A 20170-nucleotide genomic window follows, 5' to 3' on the forward strand; every position below is an offset into this window, starting at 1 on the left:
GATGCATATTGGAATATTGAAGGCTTTGCCATGTCTTACAGTAAAGAAGCATTGAGCTTCCTTTAATCAGGTATTTCCAAAGTCATCTGACCATGGAACCATTTGTTCATATAAACCTGTAAGTTGCAAGCAACACATTTTGAGAAATCTATCTAAAACTGACATAAGTTGAAGAGGTGTATACATGAAACAGAATTCAGATCAAATTTACAGATGATAGAGCAGGAAATCTGCAGAGATATCTTCATAGATGCTTTGGTGACAATCCTTACAATGTCTGCAAAATATCCCTTGTGCTATTAGCAGGGATGGAATACTAAGCTGGGCTGGCCAGGCTTTTCACTCATTAGGCTTTTTCTTAATTGTGGGGAGTATGGATGACTATTTATTGTGTGTTTGTGTTAGAGGAAGAGCAAGTGTGTGTGTGTCTTGGATAATCAGATGGCTTATAAAAGAAAAAAGTACTGGACTAACAATCAGAAGGCCTGATGTGTTTTGGCCTTTGTCATAAATGTGAGATGTGACATCAGTCCCAGTCCTCCCCTAGCTGGTTGGGCAACATTGCACAACCCTGTCCCTCTGTCACAAGGCAGGGCTTTAGGACCTAGCAGGCCTCTCTGTGTACTGGGGACATCAGCAAATGCTGAAGGTGAAGGGGAGGAGGTTGTCAGACTGATGACATAATGTCTAAGCATTTGGGTCACCTCAGATTGTGGGGGGTGAGCAGTGTATGGTCCGAAGGGCTGTCATTCCTGAGGGAGATGGGAATGGATTGTATGACACCCTACAGCACCCAGGCTGCACAGCCTGCTTGGCCAGGCAGGATGCTGGTAGTAGATGCTCTGTAAATATGGAAAGTATCTTTGAGCCAGCTTAAGAAAAAATATTTATGTTGAGTAGATATTTGAGCATATGATGGAATTTAAACACTTGGAACAGCCAAATCTTAAGAAAATTCAGGGGCTTGATGGCCCAAGGGATCTGCCTCTAACTCAGTTTCACTGAGTCTCAGCTCTAATTGAAATGAGAAACGCCCACTCTAATCCATTTAGTTACCATGTATCTGTTTGTTCAGGAGAGTGTGGCAACACCTTGATCTCATGGAAAATATGTCCTTTCTCCAGCCCCAGGGGATGTATTGTGACAGTCTAAACTAGTCACAATCTAATTTCTCCTTGTCAGAAAGTGGTTGAGGGGTGGCCATGTGACCCAGTGCTAATATAGAAGATGTCAGTAGAAGGGGGCTAGGTATGGATTCTGGGAAAGCTTTTGTTTTCCCAAGAAGAAGGAACAACAGAGTCACATGGCATGGTTCTTTCTCCTTTCGCTTCTCCCCTTCTTGGGAATTCATATGTGATTCCTGGTGGTACAGCAGTCATAAGGTAAAGTGATGAAAGCACCAGATGAAATTCATATCCCAGGAGTAGAGTGTTTAAAGGAGAGAAAGCCATAATATTGCCGCCCTGACAGTGGATCAAACACCCCCAAGTTTGTTCTTGAGAAGAATAACTCGTTTGTTGAAATTATGGAATAGGTGGTTGTTACTGTTGTTACTTGCAAACAAAAATCATTCCCCAGTGAAGAAGTTCTGTGGTATATTCTGTATGGCTGCTGATTTTATTGAATATGTGTTCTGTAGCTATTGAGATGATAATACACACTTGCTCTTGTAGTCTAATTATTAATGTGGATGAACTACATTAATAAAATTTTAAATCACAAAAAAGTTATGTGGTATAAATATAGATGTCAGGAAACACTCTTTATGGATCAGAGAGTGATTCTCAGATCTTCCATGGGGCAGAGGACACAAGATAGCTGTTGAAATGGGGAGAAATGGGGAGATATTCAAGCTATCCTCGAGGCTTGAAAAAGAGAGGAGAGCCCTTTTTGTGCCAGGACACACCTGTCCTAGACTGAGTTAACTCAATGAATTAATTTTACTAGTTTTTTTAGTAATCTCTTATTAAATGCTTGGTAATTTTCTAGGCGTTGGGAATAGATTGGAAAGACAGAGGAGATGTTGGTTCTCATGAAGTTAACTTTCTAAATGGAAAATGTGCAATAAACCAGAAACAAATGAACAGCATCATTCCAGATACTGAGAAGTTCTATATGAAATAGGAAACAGAGTGTTATGATAGTTTGAGAGGGTGTATGCATGAAAGACTTAAGAAAGTGGTCCTACTTTACAGCACAGGGAACTATATCCAATCTCTTAGGATAGGACATAATGGAAGATAAAAAAATTTTAAGGAGTTCCCGTTGTGGTGCAGTGGTTAACGAATCCGACTAGGAACCATGAGGTTGCAGGTTCGGTCCCTGCCCTTGCTCAGTGGGTTAACGATCCGGCCTTGCCATGAGCTGTGGTGTAGGTTGCAGATGCGGCTCGGATCCCGCATTGCTGTGGCTCTGGTGTAGTCTGGTGGCTACAGCTCCGATTCGACCCCTAGCCTGGGAACCTCCATATACCGCAGGAGCGGCCCAAGAAATGGCAAAGAGACAAAAAAAAAATTTTTTTTAAAGCAAAAAAGGAACATAACAATAAATTATCAGAAAATGAAAAAAAATACTGATATTTGAAATGAAACTTGAATTGCAGAAAGGAGTCAGCTGTGCTGAGAGCTGGGGCCCAAGCTTTCAGAAGGGAGCAGCCAGTGCAGGGGCCCTTAGTCAGGGATGAGCACAGCCTGCTAGAGACACAAAATTGTTAATGGATGGGTGGCGCATGGTCATTCAGGAGGCCACCCATGCTCATCTCATTGTAACTGTCCTGACCACTCAGCTCCCGGGCCTTATGATGCATCTCAAGGTCACTGACGAGGTTCCATGTTGCTTAGGTGACCAATCCCATTGTCTGCCTCAGGCTGACAGGCGGGATGGCTGGGTGGGGGATGGACTATGTAATAGACTGTGATCAGTGACCAGTTGTGCCCTTTGACTTGGGAATGGACCCATCATTCTCACTCACATCATATCAGCTCCTGAGGGGCTGGCTTCCATGGAATGGGTCAGCCCCATTCCGAGGTGCCAGCAGAGCACACAGCTGCTTTAGGACCACACTGCAGTCACTCCCTCAAGTTACACCTGCCACATTTGACATGTCTCCCTGCGGGAAGGCCAAAGCAGAGAGGCAGAATGTCTGGGTGGGCCCCTGGCCCTGGCTCCCAGCCTAATATGGGAGGTCATAGCCAACATCATTTCAAGTGATACTTATCCGTGCAGCAGTCACATGAGATCCTAGGGCTGGAAGCTCCCTCAAAGGTCATCCTGTCCTGCATTCCTTATGTGTCTGGCATTACCCAGAACAAAAGCATTGGAATGCCATCACCCCCACTTCCAACAGATTGCCTGCTAAACCAGATAGCTACCGAGTTCCAGTACAGAATCCCGTTCTCCTTAACACTTGAACTTGGGGGCGGTTAATTATATCTCAGAGCTGTTAGATTTTCCTATGGGTTCTGTGAGATTGGTGGGACCCTATGAATGTGTTCAGCTTAGAAAGGTAAGGTGGCCCAGAAGTAGCCAGACTACCATTTAAAAACTTTGGTTCACTCCCCCGAAATCTGGGATGAGATGAATCACAAAATAGCAGAGTTGGAAGACACTTTGGTAATTAATATCCACCTCTCATAGATTGGAAAAAAAGAAAAATGACTTGACCAAGGTTAATATTAATTCTACAATAGGAGGCTTTTAGGGATCCACATTGGTCTTTCATGGGTGTTTATAGCATTTTGTTGTCAGATGCTGCTTTGACTTATGGAACAAAGGAAAACAAACCTCCTGGTTCAGCCATCTGCATGTGTATAATCATAGTTCTCTGTGCTTCTACCTGCTTTCACTCTCACCATCCTATTTCTCATGTGCTCTTTTTCTCATTTTATAGACAAGGAAAATTAATCCATGTGGTTAGTAAGTGGCAGTACTGAACTCAAGCTTGAGCCTTCTGACTTTTATATCATTTCTAAGTCCATCTCCACTTTCATTCTCTAGGGGTTGAGGGGCATAAGAGAAATTAGTCATGATTTGGGTCAGGTAGAATACCAGAAGCCCTGAGGCAGATGTTCTAGGTTTCTGTGAGCCCTAAGGGAAGGATTCTGATTTTGAACAAACCACTGTCACCTTCACTAGCTTGTGCATACTTTCCTCTTATAGCCCTTGTATCTGAAGCAGAGACCCCATGACTCCTAACATAACATGGTGCTATTGTTTCAACAGCTGCCTCCACGTACTTTATTTATTTATTTATTTTTACCTTTTATTTATTTATTTTTCTACTGTATAGCATGGTGACCCAGTTACACACACACATGTATACATTCTTTTTTCTCACATTATCATGCTCCATTATAAGTGACTAGACATAGTTCCCAGTGCTACACAGCAGGATCTCATTACCAACCCATTCCAAAGGCAGTAGTCTGCATCTATTAAGCTCCCAATCCATCCCACTCCCTCCCCTGTCCCCTTGGCAACCACAAGTCTATTCTCGAAGTTCATGATTTTCTTTTCTGTGGAAAGTTTCACTTGTGCTGTATATTAGATTCCAGATATAAGTGATATCATATAGCATTTGCCTTTCTCTTTCTTTTTTTTTTTTTGTCTTTTTGTCTTTTCTAGGACCACTCCCACGGCACATGGAGGTTCCCAGGCTAGGGGTCCAGTCAGAGCTGTGGCCGCTGGCCTACACCAGAGCCACAGCAACTGGGGATCCCAGCCGCATCTGCATCCTACACCACAGCTCACAGCAATGCCGGATCCTCAACCCACTGAGCAAGGCTGGGGATCGAACCTGCAACCTCATGGTTCCTAGTCAGATTCATTAATGACTGCACCATGATGGGAACTCCCTCTCTTTCTGACTTACTTCACTTAGTATGAGAGTCTCTAGTTCCATCCATGTTGCTGCAAATGGCATTATTTTGTTCTTTTTATGGATGAATAGTAGTCCACTGTGTATGTATGTGTGTATATATATATACCACATCCTCCTAATCCAGTCATCTGTTGATGGACACTTGGGTTGTTTCTATGTCTTGGCTATTATGAATAGTGCTGCAATGAACATGTGGGTGCATGCATCTTTTTTAAGGAAAGTTTTGTCCAGATATATGCCCAAGAGTGGGATTGCTGGGTCATATGGTAGTTCTATGTATAGTTTTCTAAAGTAGCTCCATACTGTTCTCCATAGAACATAAAATGGGAAAAAGATAGTCTTTTCAGCAAGTATTGCTGGGAAACCTGGAGAACCATATGAAAATCAATGAAACTAGAACACACGCTCACACCATGCACAAAACTAAACTCAAAATGGCTGAAAGACTTAAATATAAGACAAGACACCATCAAACTCCTAGAAGAGAGCATAGGCAAAACATTCTCTGACATCAGCCTTACAAATGTTTTCTCAACTCAGTCTCCCAAAACAACAGAAATAAAAGCAAAAATAAACCAATGGGACCTCATCAAACTGACAAGCTTTTGCACAGCAAAGGAAATCAAAAAGAAAACAAAAAGATAACTTACAGAATGGGAGAAAATAGTTTCAAACGATGTAGCTGACAAGGGCTTAATCTCTAGAACATACCAGAAACTTATACAACTCAATAGCGAAAAAGCCAACAACCCATTGAAAAATGGGCAGAAGACATGAATAGACATTTCTCCAAGGAAGATGTACAGATGGCCAACAAGCCTATGAAAAAATGCTCAACATCCCTGATTATTAGAGAAATGTAAATCAAAACTACCACGAGATACTACCTCACACCAGTCAGAATGGCCATCATTCATAAGTCCACAGATAGCAAATGCTGGAGGGAGTGAGGAGAAAAGGGAACCCTGCTGCACTGTTGGTGGGAATGTAAGCTGATACATCCACTTATTTTATTTATTTATTTATTTATTTATTGTAAATTAGGAATGGTTTTTATTTACAACATTTTAAAGATGGTTTTATGTTCTCTCGAATATTCTTTTTAAAATTGTTATTTCCCCAATACAGTTTTTTTTCTACTGTACAGCATGGTGACCTAGTTACACATACATGTACATATGCTATTTTCTCATATTATTTTGCTCCATCATAAGTGACTAGACATAGTTGCCAGTGCTACACAGCAGTTACTTATCTTAAATACCCCCTCCTGGGATTTCCCTTTGTGGCTCAGTGGAAATGAATCTGACTAGCATCCATGAGGACGCAGGTTCGAGCCCTGGCCTCACTCGGTGTGTTAAGGATCCGTTGTTGCCGTGATCTGTGGTGTAGGTCTCAGACTTAGCTTGGATCTGGCATGGCTGTGGCTGTGGCATAGGCCAGTGGTTACAGCTCCTATAGGATGCCTAGCCTGGGAACCTCCATAGGCTGTGGGTGCAGCCATAAAAAGACCAAAAAAAAAAAAAAAAAAACAACAAAAAACAAACAAAAAAAACCCTCCTGGATATAGCGTGGCATGTAGAAGCCCAGGCTGTTAGAAACAACTGATTAGGTTCAAATCCTGGCTCTATCACTTTTTATGGGTGACCTGAGGAATATTGCTTAATCTTCAGTATCTCAGTTTTCTTTATGTTTTCCTCTCTTTCTTCCTTTTTCCTTCCTTCCTTCCTTCCTTCCTTCCTTCCTTCCTTCCTTCCTTCCTTCCTTCCTTCCTTCCTTTCTTTCTCTCTTTCTCTCTTTCTCTTTCTTTCTCTTTCTTTCTTTCCTGTGCCTGCAGCATGAGGAAGTTCTCAGGCCAGAGACTGAACCTGCACCACAGCACTGTGACAACACTGTATCCTTAACCCACTGAGCCACCAGGGAACTTCCTCAGTTTTCTTATCTATAAAATAGTGCCTTCCTGAGATAGTGGTGACAAGTGAATGAAGCATTTAGAAGAGTTAAGTGTTCAGTAAATGTTAATTGTTGCTGCATTTGCTCTTGAGACACCAGAGGGAATTCTGTCCCAGATCTGAGTTTTCTCTGGCAGTACAAAAAGAATACATTCATAGCTCATGAAAACAGGTAGGCGGTCCAGGGTGAGAAGTCTTTAAAAGACATAATCACATACCGTTTTTTGTCTGATTCCAGAGAAAGATCTGTTTTGGGTGCTCTGCTACAAGAGTTACTTTATTTTTTCTCTTTTTTAAAGTTTTATTGAAATGTAGTTGATTTACAAGGCTATGACAATTTATGCTGTACAACAAAGTGACTCAGTGATACATATACACATATCCATTCTCTTATATTCTTTAAATTTTTTAAATTTTTAAATTTTTTATTATAATTTTTTTTCCATTCTCTTTTAGATTCCCTTCCAACATAGATTATCACAGAATATTGGGTAGAGTTCTCTGTGCTATCTTTTCCAGCAGCAGGAAAGTTGGGCTCACCCACCTGAAAAGCTAAAGCTGACCCAGAAGTTATGCTTAAAGAAGAAAAAGAAGGAAGAGCTGCTTTTGATGTAACTTGAAGAGTATAAAGGATCGAATGATAAAAGCCACTGCCCTGAACTTTTCCAAAGTGTAATAAATCTCTCTGCATAAGATTCTGCAGTTGTTGCCAAGGTATCATTCGTCTTCTTGCTTTTGTCCTAAAAGAGACTAGAAAAAAAGTTAATAAACCTTCTCCCATTAAATTGTGTATTTGCACTTACAGGCTATGAAATGTTTCTATTTCAAGTTGTTTCCATCATCTCAAATAAACCCTATGTGTGTTTTCTGGTTTCTCGGCAATGTGCTGACTTTAATTTTATCATTATGTATGGATTTATCTATTTCTTCATACAAAGCTGATTCTCCCTCTCCCCCATTTCTCACTCTTCCTCTCTCTCTTTAGCTCATACTTTTTACACAGTTAGATCACCTCTCTACTGACCTTTCAGTGGCTCAGCATTTTGTTGCAATGCATGAGCAAAGTTGGAAAACAGAGCCAAGTGACAAACTGTGAAGCAACAGCTCAGCCTCACAGAGCAAGTGTGCTTTGTGCTATTTCTGGCCAGAACAGATGTGGCCTTGGTGGACTGTGGGGAGCAATATCACTCAGGTAAAAATAAGTTCCTAGCAGTTACACCAAAATGATGCAAATCCTTCATTTGCAAACAGATCCCGAATTGGGAGCCATGTGGAAAGAGGACTGGATTGGAAATCAGAGTCCTTCCTGGGTTTCTTCCAGATGACCCCACCCATCAGCCATCTGGTCTCTGGTGAGTGCCTGTGACTTACAAAAAAATTCTTTTTTTCTTCTTATGGTCTCACCTGCAGCATATGGAAGTTCCCAGGCTAGGGGTCAAATCAGAGCTGCAATTGCCACCTTACACCACAGCCACAGCAACACGAGATCTGAGCCTCATCTTCAACGTACGAGCTCTCAGCAACGCCAGATGCTTAACCCACTGAGCAAGGCCAGGGATCGAAGCTGGATTCTCATGGATACTAGTTGGATTCTTAATTCGATGAGCCACAATGGGAACTCCACAAAAAAATTTTTTTTTCAATTAACAGGAAAAAAATAGGGAGAATACAATAACAGAATAGTGTGTGCCACTATTGAGTTCTAGGCAGTCCTGACATTTGGACGAGTTTGCTTCAGATCTAATTTAGTTCTTTGTGGATTCCTCCTTAATCCTAGTTCCCTTCTTCCTGCTCCAGAGATTAACACTGTCCTGAATTTGCATGCTTTCACACTTCTATATACATGCATATCTTTCCACAATAGATACTCTTGCTTTGCATGTTTTAAAACTTGAAATAACTTTATTTTTTGACATTTCAAATCCCTTTTATTATACCATTTCATACTCTTTAATTTTTGCCTTTGAAATAGGATTTAAAGACCTACTGTGGTCTGCATTTAAATGACTCCTCTGTAAGTGTAGGGTTAGGTCCCTGTAAGATCCAGTGTAATGATGGCTTCTGAATAAAACTTTATATAACTTTAAATATGATGGGCATCATTCTGCAATTTGCTCTTTTTGTATTTAGCATTAGATTTCAACAACAAAGCTCTAGTCCATTCATTTTAACTGCTGTGTATTGTAATGATTTGTGAACAGATGTCTGTCTATGTATTTGTCAATCTATCTAGTTAGCTCCATTCTCCTGTCCATGAATAATTAGATTGTTTCTAATTTGGTGCTATGATAAACAATGTTTCAATGAGTATTCTTGTTCATTTCATGTACTAGTACAAAAGCTTCTCAAAAATCACATTTTTTTCAAAATGTTGTCTATCCTCACAGTTAAAGCTCCACTTTGCATGGAAACCCAGCACACACACGGGCTACATTTCTGTGTGTCTGTATGTGTATACACACACATGTGGAATAAAATTTCTCATAATAATACTCTTGTCTATTCAGCTATAATCCAGTTTGGTCTGTTCTATTTCACCCATGCAAAAATGCCCTGTTTGTAATTTACTAAAATGATTCCATGGTGCGTCTCCACTGTTCTTGGGCACTTACCTAGACACTGAATTGCCAGGTCATGGGTTATACTCGTTTTCAAATTGAGGACTTTATGTCCCTATGAGTCCATTTGATGCATTTAAATGGACATTAGCATTTATCCAGCATTCTTGGGGTTCTAGGAGACTGTTTTTCAGGCTATTTGGTGCATTATATGGCTGGAAATGGAAGCCCCACTTTAGCTTTCCAGGCTTCAATTTTTTTTCATCTGTCACAAGAAGCCAAAACAAAACAAAAGCCCTGGACATTTTAATGTCTTACAGTCAGCATTCTTTTCAGCCCAGAGTCCTGGGGAGGGTTCAGGGTCTTCAGTATCATATGTAAGATTCAGGGGGAGAGGGTTGTTAGGGCAGTGAAGAGAATGAGTAGGTAGAATTCTGGGCCTTTCACCACAGTCCCAGCCAAGGAGCCCATTTTAATATTTATCCACTGTATTTCCATTGTGAGCAGCTTGAAACTAAAGTTAAACTATAAATTTAGATATTCTGTGAGGCTCTTTCCAGATCTAATCTTGAATGAAAATAACTTTTGAGTCTCTGGACCATTTAGAATTGCAGCCAGGAGTTCCTGTTGTGGCACAGTGGAAACAAATCCTACTAGTACCCATGGGGATGCAGGTTCAGTCCCTGGCCTCACTCAGTGGGTTAAGGATCTGGCGTTGCCCATGAGCTGTGGTGTAGATCGAAGATGTGGCTCAGATCCCAAGTTACTATGGCTGTGGTGTAGGCCCCCAGCTGTAGCTCTGATTCAGCCTCTAGCCTGGGAACTTCCATATGTCATAGGTGTGGCCCTAAAAAGAAAAAAAGAAAAAAAAATTCGGTCAAATTCAGAGAACATGATGGCTTAGGGCATAGGGCATTGGCAAATAGTGTTGGTTAACCCAAGTTCTTTGTGGATTTCTGCCACTGTAGAATCTGACTTGGAAAGAATGCTTTTAGAATCCTTTAGGGCAACAAGTTAGGGATACTCATGGGCTGTCCTGTGGGCTTCATCCACATGAGGCTGCTTTAAAAACACTTTTTTTTTTTAAATTGAAGGTTAGTTGATTTGCAGTGTTGTGTTAGTTTCAGGTATACAGCAAAGTGGTTCAGTTATATACATGTATATTCATTCTCAGAGTCTTTTCATTATAGATTATCACAAGATATTTTTATTAGAATATAGTTAATTCACAACATCCTGTCAATTTCTGTTGTATAGCATAGTGACCCAGTGTGTGCACACACACACACACACACACACTTTTTCTCGTACCGTCTTCCATCTTGTTCTACCCCAAGAGATGGGGCATAGTTTCCTTTACTGTACAGTATTATTGAATATAGTTCCCTGTGCCATCCTGTAGATCCTTGTTGTTTATCTGTTATATATATAGTAGTGTGTATGTTAGTCACAAACTCCTAATTTATCCCTCCCAAGCACAACCCCCACTCCCTGAACTATCCCCTTCGATAATCGTAAGTTTATTTTCTATGTCTGCGAGTCTGTGTCTGTTTTGTAAATAAGTTCATTTGTATCATTTTTTAGATTCCACACATAAGTGATATATGCTATTTGTCTTTCTCTGTACAAAAATTATTTGGTTTTCATTGTGCTTGTTTATTCTGTGAATAAGGGTCTAATATAACTTTCTCTGAGCACCATTTCTGCCCTGCAAACTGTTCCATAGGTTCCTGGTAAAGCTCATTTGCCCAGCAGGGTACACATACAGTCAAACCACTATATTCACAGAGATGAAATTTTACTATCATTTTAATGAAAATATTCAGCTCCTCATGGGTTTATTTTTGCCATGCCGAAAGAGTAAGAGCATAAAAAACTGGTGGTAACTTGGTAGTGAAGTGACTTCAGGGTGGCATATGTTAATTCACAGACTCGTGATTCCTTTTCCCAGTCCCCTGGCTTTCTCTCCCTGCCTCCCAGCGCCCAGATGGCTGCCTCCTCTCAGATCCACGTCCCTCCCTTTAATTTGTCCCGCTTGCATTTCATCTTCCTTAATCACTGTTTTCATCACATCACTCCCTTGCTCAGAAACCCTCCAGGGATCTTTATTTCCCACCACATCAAATCTAAACGCGGCTGCCTGTTTTCAAGGCTTCTCCTAATCTATTCTTTCCTTGTGTCTCCAGCTTTATTTCCTTTGCCAGATGTGGTTCTGGTTCCCGTGGTTCAGAGATAATGGAATTTTTGTACACACACACAAAAATTGAAATCTGCGTCATTTTTTTAAAACAGAGTTCAGCCCAGTTCCCTTATACAAAGCACACATTAGCAGTGATTAGTTACCCCCCCCATCCCCACCCCCCAGGCCGGTAAGCAAGACTGAAGCGTCCTCTGGGGGCAGCATGTGGAGGAAAACAGTTTATGCCCCATTCTTTCCCCATATCCTGGGAGAAGATGAGGCGCTGAGAAAGATGACTACTCACTAGAGTGGTTTGTGAAGAGCTCTGCCATTTTGATAAGACAGGCAGAATGCAAGTATCTTAGAAGGCAACTATAAAAGATACTAAATTTCAGACCAGAAGCAGTTGGTTCAAAAACTTGGAAAGAGGTACACCTGTATGAGGTAAAACTCAGCAGATGACAAAGTCCCAGAAAAAATGCTGGCGAGGTTGGGAAAGGAGATTCTAGAGTAGTTTACCTATCAGAGTAAGCTTATAACATCTGTGACTGTAGTTTATTTTCAACTATTTAATTATTATGAGGTGTTTGTGTTTGTCATGTACTTTAAAAAAATCCTCACAGATGCAAACCTGGTTTTATTTTTTATTTTTTAAACATATAATTGATTTACAATGTCATGGCAATTTCTGCTGTACAGCAAAGTAGCTATTTTTCTTTAACTATTTCAGTAAGTTCTGACTGTTCCACTTAGTAGCCATATCATTTGGGGGCAGATTTCTTTATCTAGGAGTTCCTGTTGTGGCTCAGTGAGCTAAGAACCCGACTAGTATCCATGAGGATGTGGATTCAATCCCTGGCCTTGCTCCACGGGTTAAGGATATGGCGTTGTCGCAAGCTGGTATAGGCCAGCAGCTGCAGCCCTGTTTCAGCCCCTAGCCCAGGAACTTACATATGCTGCAGGTGTGTCGCTAAAAAGAAAATAAAAAGTTCTTTATCTATAACGTGAAGGTAATAATGCTGCATAGTACGTGAGATTGTGAGGAGGACTAAATAATACATTTAAAGGGCATAGAACAAGGTCAAAGACAGAAATATTAGCTATTATTCATATCATCCTTGTTATTATCAGTACACATAAAGCTGTGCTTCATTTAACAGCTGCAAAAGTTCCACCTTCTCTCAAAACACCTTAAGGTCCAGTTAGTTTAGCAAACATTTGCTGAGTGCTCAATATATGTCAGGCACTGATGAAACTCCAAGTAAGACATTGACCTTGTCCTTGAGCAGCTTGCCTTCCAATAGGTAAAGCAAAACCATCAGTAGGTTATTTCAGTTTAAGGCTTGTCTGTCCTGCACAGTTACCACTAGTCATGAGTAGCTTTTGAGCTCTTGGAATGTTTCTGATCTGAATTGAGGTGTGCTCTACATATGAAACACACAGTGGATTTTGAAGACTTGAAATGATGAAGGAATGCAAAATATCTAATACTGATTACCATTCTGGATGTGCTGGGTTAAATAAAATATAGTTAAAGTTAACTTCACCTGTTTCTTTTTGATTTTTAAAAACTCTGCTACTAGAAAATTTAAATTTTTGTGGCTTCCGTTAGATTTTTATTGGATAGCACTGGTCTATGACGGTACAGGCAAGTTAAAACAGGGTGCAGGGGGGAGGCATCTCATGCAGCCTGGAGTTGAAAGAAGGCTGCCTGGAGGAGCAGATGCATCCTGAGCTGAGTCTTAAAAGATGAGCAGAGGTTAGCCAGGCAATGACAGACCTAAATGGCATTCCAGGTTGAGGGAATAGGAAAGGCACAGAATAGATGGTGTTTGTGGGGCAGTGGAAGCAGTTGGTTATTCCACAGCATAAAGTAGTGTGCTTTGGGGACTGAAAGAGGAAGCTACCAGAGATATGAGGCCTGGTTTTTCCATCAGTCAACATCCAGTTGTCATTAAATGCTTGGGTTCTTGTCTTATACATGAGGTCTGGTTATGTTACACTGTTTGAAGTTTTGGACTATCAGCTGTGGAGAGTTAGAAGTTTATATCTGCACCAGAATAGGGCTGTCCTAGAGGACAGGACTAGTGAAGACACGTATGCTCCTCAGAAGGAAGAATGCCAGATGGTCCTAAAGGTGGATGGGAAGCCTATAGTTGCTGTCTAGAGTGTAGGAGGAATGAGTGAGAATCAGACAGGAAGTCAGAGCTTGTAATTTTTTCTGATTCATTGGGTTCAGAGACAGTATATACACACAACTACATTCACTCATTTACTTACCTGTCAATGGATTTTTGTAGGACTCCTTCTCCAGTAAATTCCCACCAATAAAGAATATAATCTTTCATTAGATGATATTAATCTGGAAGCATATTATACTCATTCTATCACAAATTGCCCTCAAGTCTTCTGCCTTTAATAACTAATTATTACATGGGTACTTAATAGGTCATGAAAAAGCACATGGAAGAGGACCAGCAAAAGGAGACTCTGAAAACCTAAGTCAATGGAGAAGCTGGACAGTTAGAGTATCTTCCATGTCTGTTTCTCAGTCTTTAATGTACATAGGAATTACATGGGATCTTGAGGAAGTGAAGGTTCTGATTCATTAAGTATGCATTTTTTTTTTTAATTTTATGGCTGCACTTGAGGCATATGGAAGTTCCTGGGCCAGGGATTGAACCTGAGCTGTAGCTGTAACTGTGATCTGAGCCTCAACTGTGATCTACACCACAGCTGCAGCAAAACCAGATCCTACTATGCCAGGCCAGGGATTGAGCCCACATCTCTGCAGTAACCCAAGTCACTGCAATCAGATTCCTAACCCACTGTGCCACAGTCTGTCCTGAAGTGGGAACTCTAGGTCTGCACTTTTTATCAAGCTTCTAGGTGATACCAGTGCCACTGGTCCATAGACCTCACTTTGAGCTGCAGGATCTTAGAGTGTGTTTAGGACAGTCTTTTCCAGGGCTGGAATCTCCATTGCAACAGCCCCGATGAAGTCATTGGAAGCCTCTGCAGGAAGACCTCTGGTGTGCCTCATCTCCTATTCCTTTGTGGAGAGAGTCTAATTGTTGAAACAGTTTTGCTTTGTCCCTAGGTGCTATCTGGGAAATTTCTGTGCATTGGTCCTTGAAATATGTTTAGAACCACTATAGTAATGAATCTAATCTTTCTTTCTTATGACAGCCATTTGGAAATTTGAAGAGCATTTTTATCTTCCCCTTAACTCTTCTTTTCAGTGGATTAAATATCTTCCTCTCCTTTAGCTGTTAATCATAGAACCCTCTGGACTCTCCCAGGAAACAGTGTTCTTTAAGCATACCTCTCCTAACTGAACACAATGTTCTAAGCTTTGTCCAAACATCAAAATGTAAAATGGGTGTATAATCTACCTGGCTCTTGAGTTTCTATTTCTGCCAGAGAGTGCTCAATCTTGGTTGGTTGGCAGCTATGTGAGACCTCAGAATGGACTTGGTTGATAAGAAAGAACCCTGTTTTTTTCCTCACTGTTTGCTATTGACTCATCTATAACTTGCAGAGTTTTTTTTTTTTTTTTAAAGCTGTTGCCCTGTTTTATGATTATGAAATAGATATTTGGAAAATGTGAACAAGCAAAATGACCATTATTAACATGTTGATATATATAAACCAATTATTTTTATTGATAGGTATGCACATGCATTATCAAAGGGCATTTTGAAAAGCATTGAGCTATCCTCTGTGAACGTGTTTCATATGATATTTTTATCAGCTACATATTTAATAATATTGAGGAGTTTTCATCATGGCTCAGCACTAACGAAACCAACTAGCATCCATGAGGATGCAGGTACAATCCTTGGCCTCACTCAGTGGTTTAAGGATCTGGTATTGCTGTGAGCTGTAGTATACCTCACAGACACTGCTCGGATCCCGTGTTGCTGTGGTGTAGGCCGGCAGCTGCAGCTCTCATTCAAAGACCTCTAGCCTGGGAACTTCCATATGCTGTAGGTGCAGCCCTAAAAAGAAAAAAAAAACATCAAAATTCTGTAGACTATTCAACCATTGCCCTGCTGCTGGATGTTTAGGTTGTGATTTTTTGTCATTATAATCAATGCTTTAAGTAATATCCATGAAGCTAAATTTCATGTACAATTTTGATTAAGGTAAATGCATAGAAATAAAATTACTGAGCTAAAAGATAAGAAATTTAAACTATTTTAGTTTGTTTGTATATGTCATACTGTTCTCTAGGAATGCTGTACTAATAAGAATGTATAATCACCAACAGTAAGAATATCAATTCCTCTACACACTTGAGCTCATAATCATAAAGTTTTTGACAGTTTGAAGAACCAAAACAAGTGGTATCCTATTGTTTGATTTTGTATTTTAATAACTAGTGAGAGTAAAAATTGTTGTTTGTTTTGTTGCCATTTTAAATTCTTTTTGTTGTTTTGTTTTTTTTGTTTGTTTGTTTTGGGATTTTTGTCTTTTTTTTTTTTTAAGGGACATACCTGTGGCACATGGAGGTTCCCAGGCTAGGGGTCTAATCGGAGCTGTAGACTCTGACCTATGCCACAGCCACAGCAATGCCAGATCTGAGTCACATCTGCGACCTGTACCACAGCTTTCAGGAACGCCGGATCCTTAACCCACTGAGTGAGGCCAGGGATTGAACTTGTGTCCTCATGGATACTATTCAGGTTCGTTAACCACTGAGCCATGATGACAACTCCTTAAGTTCTTTCTTGGAGGGATTAACTTTTCATATCTGTTGCTCATTTATCTATTAGGTCATTTTTATTTCAATGACAATGGCTTATGGTTATTTTATTGAAAAGGATATTTATCCCAGTTTTCCAAGTTTGTTTTTGTTTTATATTTCATTATAACTGGAATGTGTTTTGAATTATGTTTTCTATCAGATTATTCTTGACTTATAGAGAAGTCATGTGTTTTTTGTGTTTGTATATGTTATTTACTTGGTAAGCTTACTAAACATTCATATTCATTTGAATTGTTTTAAGTTTATTTTGAATTTCATCCAAGAAAAATCTTATTATTTTAGCTAGAAATTCAGTAACAATACTAAATAATAGCAGTGGTAATGGGCATTCTTGTTTTGTTCCTGATTTTAGAAATACCTTAAGGTTTCTTTATTAAGCATGATACCGGGGTTTGGTTTGAGTTATGTATCAAAGCAAATATATATTTGCTAAGTAAATAGTCATTTATTTAGATATTTGAAATTTTTAATTAAAAAATATTGCTGAATTTTATCAAATATTTTTATCATCTACTTACATGAATGTGCTCTCTCTCTCTCATGTACCCTGTCTCTATCTCTTTTCAAACAACTGCAAAGTTAGAGAAAAGTTGTGAGTACAGTACAAATAATTTTCTCTGAAATGATTTGAGAATTTGTCGCTGATGCCATGCCCATCAATCCTAAATATTTTTGTGGACACTATCTACAAATAAGAATAATTCTCTTACATTACCAAAATACAACCACCAAAGCTAGGAAATAAACATGGGAAACATTGCTATCATCTAATCTACAGGTCCTATGCAAGTTCTGCCAAATGTCCCAGCCACATTCCAATAACCTCCAGTTCAGAATCACATGCTGTCCATGCAAAAAATTATATACAAATGTTATATCAGCATTATTTATAATAGTACAAAATTGGAAGCACCTCAAATGTCTATCAGTTGATGGGTAAACAAAATGTGTGTCCCTACAATGGAATATTATTCAGCCAAAAAAAGAGGAATGATGTGTTTATACACGTTAAGTCATGGATGAACCCTGAAAACATTACATTAAATGAAAGAAGCCAGTCACAAAAGATCATATATTATATGATTTCATCTATATGAAAGGCCCAGAAGAGGCACATCCATAGAATGAAGGTAGATTAGTGCTTCCCAGGGATTGGGGCCTGTTGGGAGAGAGAATGGAGGTGACTGATCATGGGTGATTTTTGGGTGATAAATATATTCGTAAATGGTGGTAATGGCCGCACATTTCTAGAATATAGTCAAAAAACATTGGTGTATACGTTGAAAGGGTGAAATTTATGTGACGTGAATGACATTTCCATAAAGCTGTTGTTAAAGGACTTGTATGATGCACTTACCTGTCATCTTCCTTTTGTCTCCTTCAGTATGGAATAATTGTTCAGTCTTTTCTGGACTTTATTGACCTTGATACTTTTGAGAATTACAGGCTGGTCCTTTGGTAGATTGTTCCTCAATTTTAGTTCATCTGATATTTCGTCATGATTACATTCATGTTACGCATCTTGGCTAGAAATAGCACAGAAAGGATATTGTGTTCCTCGCAATGTATCTTACCAAGTGGTACATGATTTTGACTCGTCCCATTACTGATGATGTTCAGTTTGACCAATTGACTAAGGTATTATCTGTCTGGTTTCTCTCCTCTAGTTATTCCTTTCCCTTTTAAATAATTTTATTTTGTGGCAAGTTACTTTGAAAGGGTATAAAAATCCCATTCCTTATCAAAGGTATATTCATTTATTATATTAGTGTGAACCCATGTTTTGATATTTAATTATTTTGCTGTTATGATCCATTACTAAAATGACCTTTGTGATATCAAATTAGCCCAGATTTGACCAGTGGGAGTTCCTCAAACTGGCCTATGTGTTCTTTAATATTTCGCCTTCATTCTGTGAATGATTCCTTATTCTCTGGTGTAAGAGGACGCTCCAGTTCTTCTTTTACTCTGCCTTCCCCAACCCTATCAGCTATTTTCCCAAGAAGCCCTGGTTCCTTTTAGGAGAAAATATTTAGAAACTGAGTTTGTGTCTAAGGTATGTTTATCACATTTTGGGTTTCACTGTCCCAAAACCCCTTTCAACTTGAGAATATGTATAGGTTTCTATGTATGTACACACACATTTATGTCTATGTTATATTCTGTATTATTTGTGTCCATCCATCTATGCATGTATCAAAAACCATGACTTTAGGCTGATACTTTACTCCAGTCCAACTCTGTAAGTTTACTCGAGTTTTCTTCCTTTCCCCATTTTCCTCCGCTGAGAGTAAGAAATCTGACTTATTTTATTTTTTATTTTTTTGTCTTTTCAGGGCTGCACCTGCAGCATATGGAGGTTCCCAGGATAGGCATCACATCAGAGCTACAGCTGCTGGCCTACACCACAGGTATAGCAGTGCCAGATCTGAACTGTGTCTGTGACCTACACCACAGCTCATGGCAACGCTGGATCCTTAACCCAATGAGCGAGGCCAGGGATCGAACCTGCAACCTCATGGTTCCTAGTAGGATTTGTTTCCACTGCACCACGACGGGAACTCCTAACTTCTTTTATTTGTAAGAGAGTTACCTGTGGGATAAAACATTTGTGTAACACCAGTCTTCCATTTACCATCACTGCTGTTGCCCCTGCATTTGCCCTTTCCACAGCAGTAAAGTTCTAACACATGTCCATTTCTTCTTGGCCCCAGCTCTTAGCTTTTGGACTGAATTGGTCAGAAAGGGAAGAGGGGAAGGATAAGGAGGATAAAAAAGCTGTTTTTCTTTTTCAGCTTATAATTTAGTGAATTATACTAATAGGTTTTTCTAATATTGACTCACCCTTGGACTTCCACAGTGTGCCTTGCTTTGATTTTTCTACTCTTTAAGATTTCTTTATAAGTTAATTTATTTTGCTGAGAAAGCCTTGGTGTGCTACAAGTTTTCTTAGACATTCCTCTAATTTCATTCTCTTTGATTTCTACAGGGAGAATACATGGCTTTATCCTCACTTTGCATTTTTCCAGTGCCTTTGATTTGGGAAATGCTACTAGAGTGGCGACTGCATTTTCAGTGGTGGAAATTACTGATAGCTCTCAGAGGCAAGAAATCGCAGGATATTTACTTTTCAGTGATAATATATGACTCTCACAAAAGCCACACTATTATTTATAATACCCTAATGAGTTTTTTTTTTTTCAGAGAAATAGAACAGAGATTCCACATGTTTCCTGGAATTGACCAAAAAAAAAAAAAAAAAAGGAAAGAAAAAAATTTCAGTTAAATGCCCTCAATGCCCATCATAAGAAGGGGTCACCCTAAAAGAATAATTGGTGAGTAAACCAATACTAATATTACTATCCTTCATCTCCAAAAGAATTTCTTGGAGCCCGCAAGAAGGTTAATTGAAAAGATAAATCTGCTTTGGAAAGCATTTGTATTTTAGGGAGAGATGGGTTTGGGGAAGTGCCATGTAGGCACCTATCATTCTACAAATCATAATTATTGTCAGTGACCTGAAACCTGGAACATGTTATGATGGTTAAATAATGTCCATAGTTTTGCTCTCTGGGAATGCTCTGTCCCCTACCTGATCATTACCACTGCCTTGAGTCTCTTAAGTCTAAAATGCCTAAGTTGCTTATATTTATCTGGGTAGTTGGTTAATTTTTGAGACAACCGCCTTGTAGGTATGATTTTCTTTCTCTGATAGAGAGTAAAGCCTGGATTTGTATTTTTATGTTTCACTACTTATACTTCCTTCCCCATCTGCCACCAGCCCTCCTACTAGTTCTGTTTAAAGATGTTATTTATTATATATGTAGATTC

At 39.5% G+C, this 20170-nt stretch overlaps 1 long non-coding RNA gene across 5 annotated transcripts in view; it reads left to right on the forward strand.

Annotated features, from left to right (window-relative positions):
- The window catches only part of LOC125120032 (uncharacterized), a 164523-nt gene that overhangs the window by 117725 nt on the left and 26628 nt on the right, over positions 1 to 20170 (forward strand). For 3 of the 5 annotated variants that reach the window (XR_007133230.1, XR_007133231.1, XR_007133233.1), the window contains 3 exons: positions 7351 to 7545; positions 8083 to 8183; positions 19544 to 19674. This is a non-coding gene — a long non-coding RNA (uncharacterized LOC125120032). Of the gene's footprint in view, positions 1 to 7287; positions 7546 to 8082; positions 8184 to 19543; positions 19675 to 20170 lie in introns of all 5 variants that reach the window. The other 2 variants (XR_007133232.1, XR_007133234.1) reach the window with 2 other exon arrangements.

Source organism: Phacochoerus africanus, chromosome 2 (assembly GCF_016906955.1).
Source record: "Phacochoerus africanus isolate WHEZ1 chromosome 2, ROS_Pafr_v1, whole genome shotgun sequence".
NCBI lineage: Eukaryota > Metazoa > Chordata > Mammalia > Artiodactyla > Suidae > Phacochoerus > Phacochoerus africanus.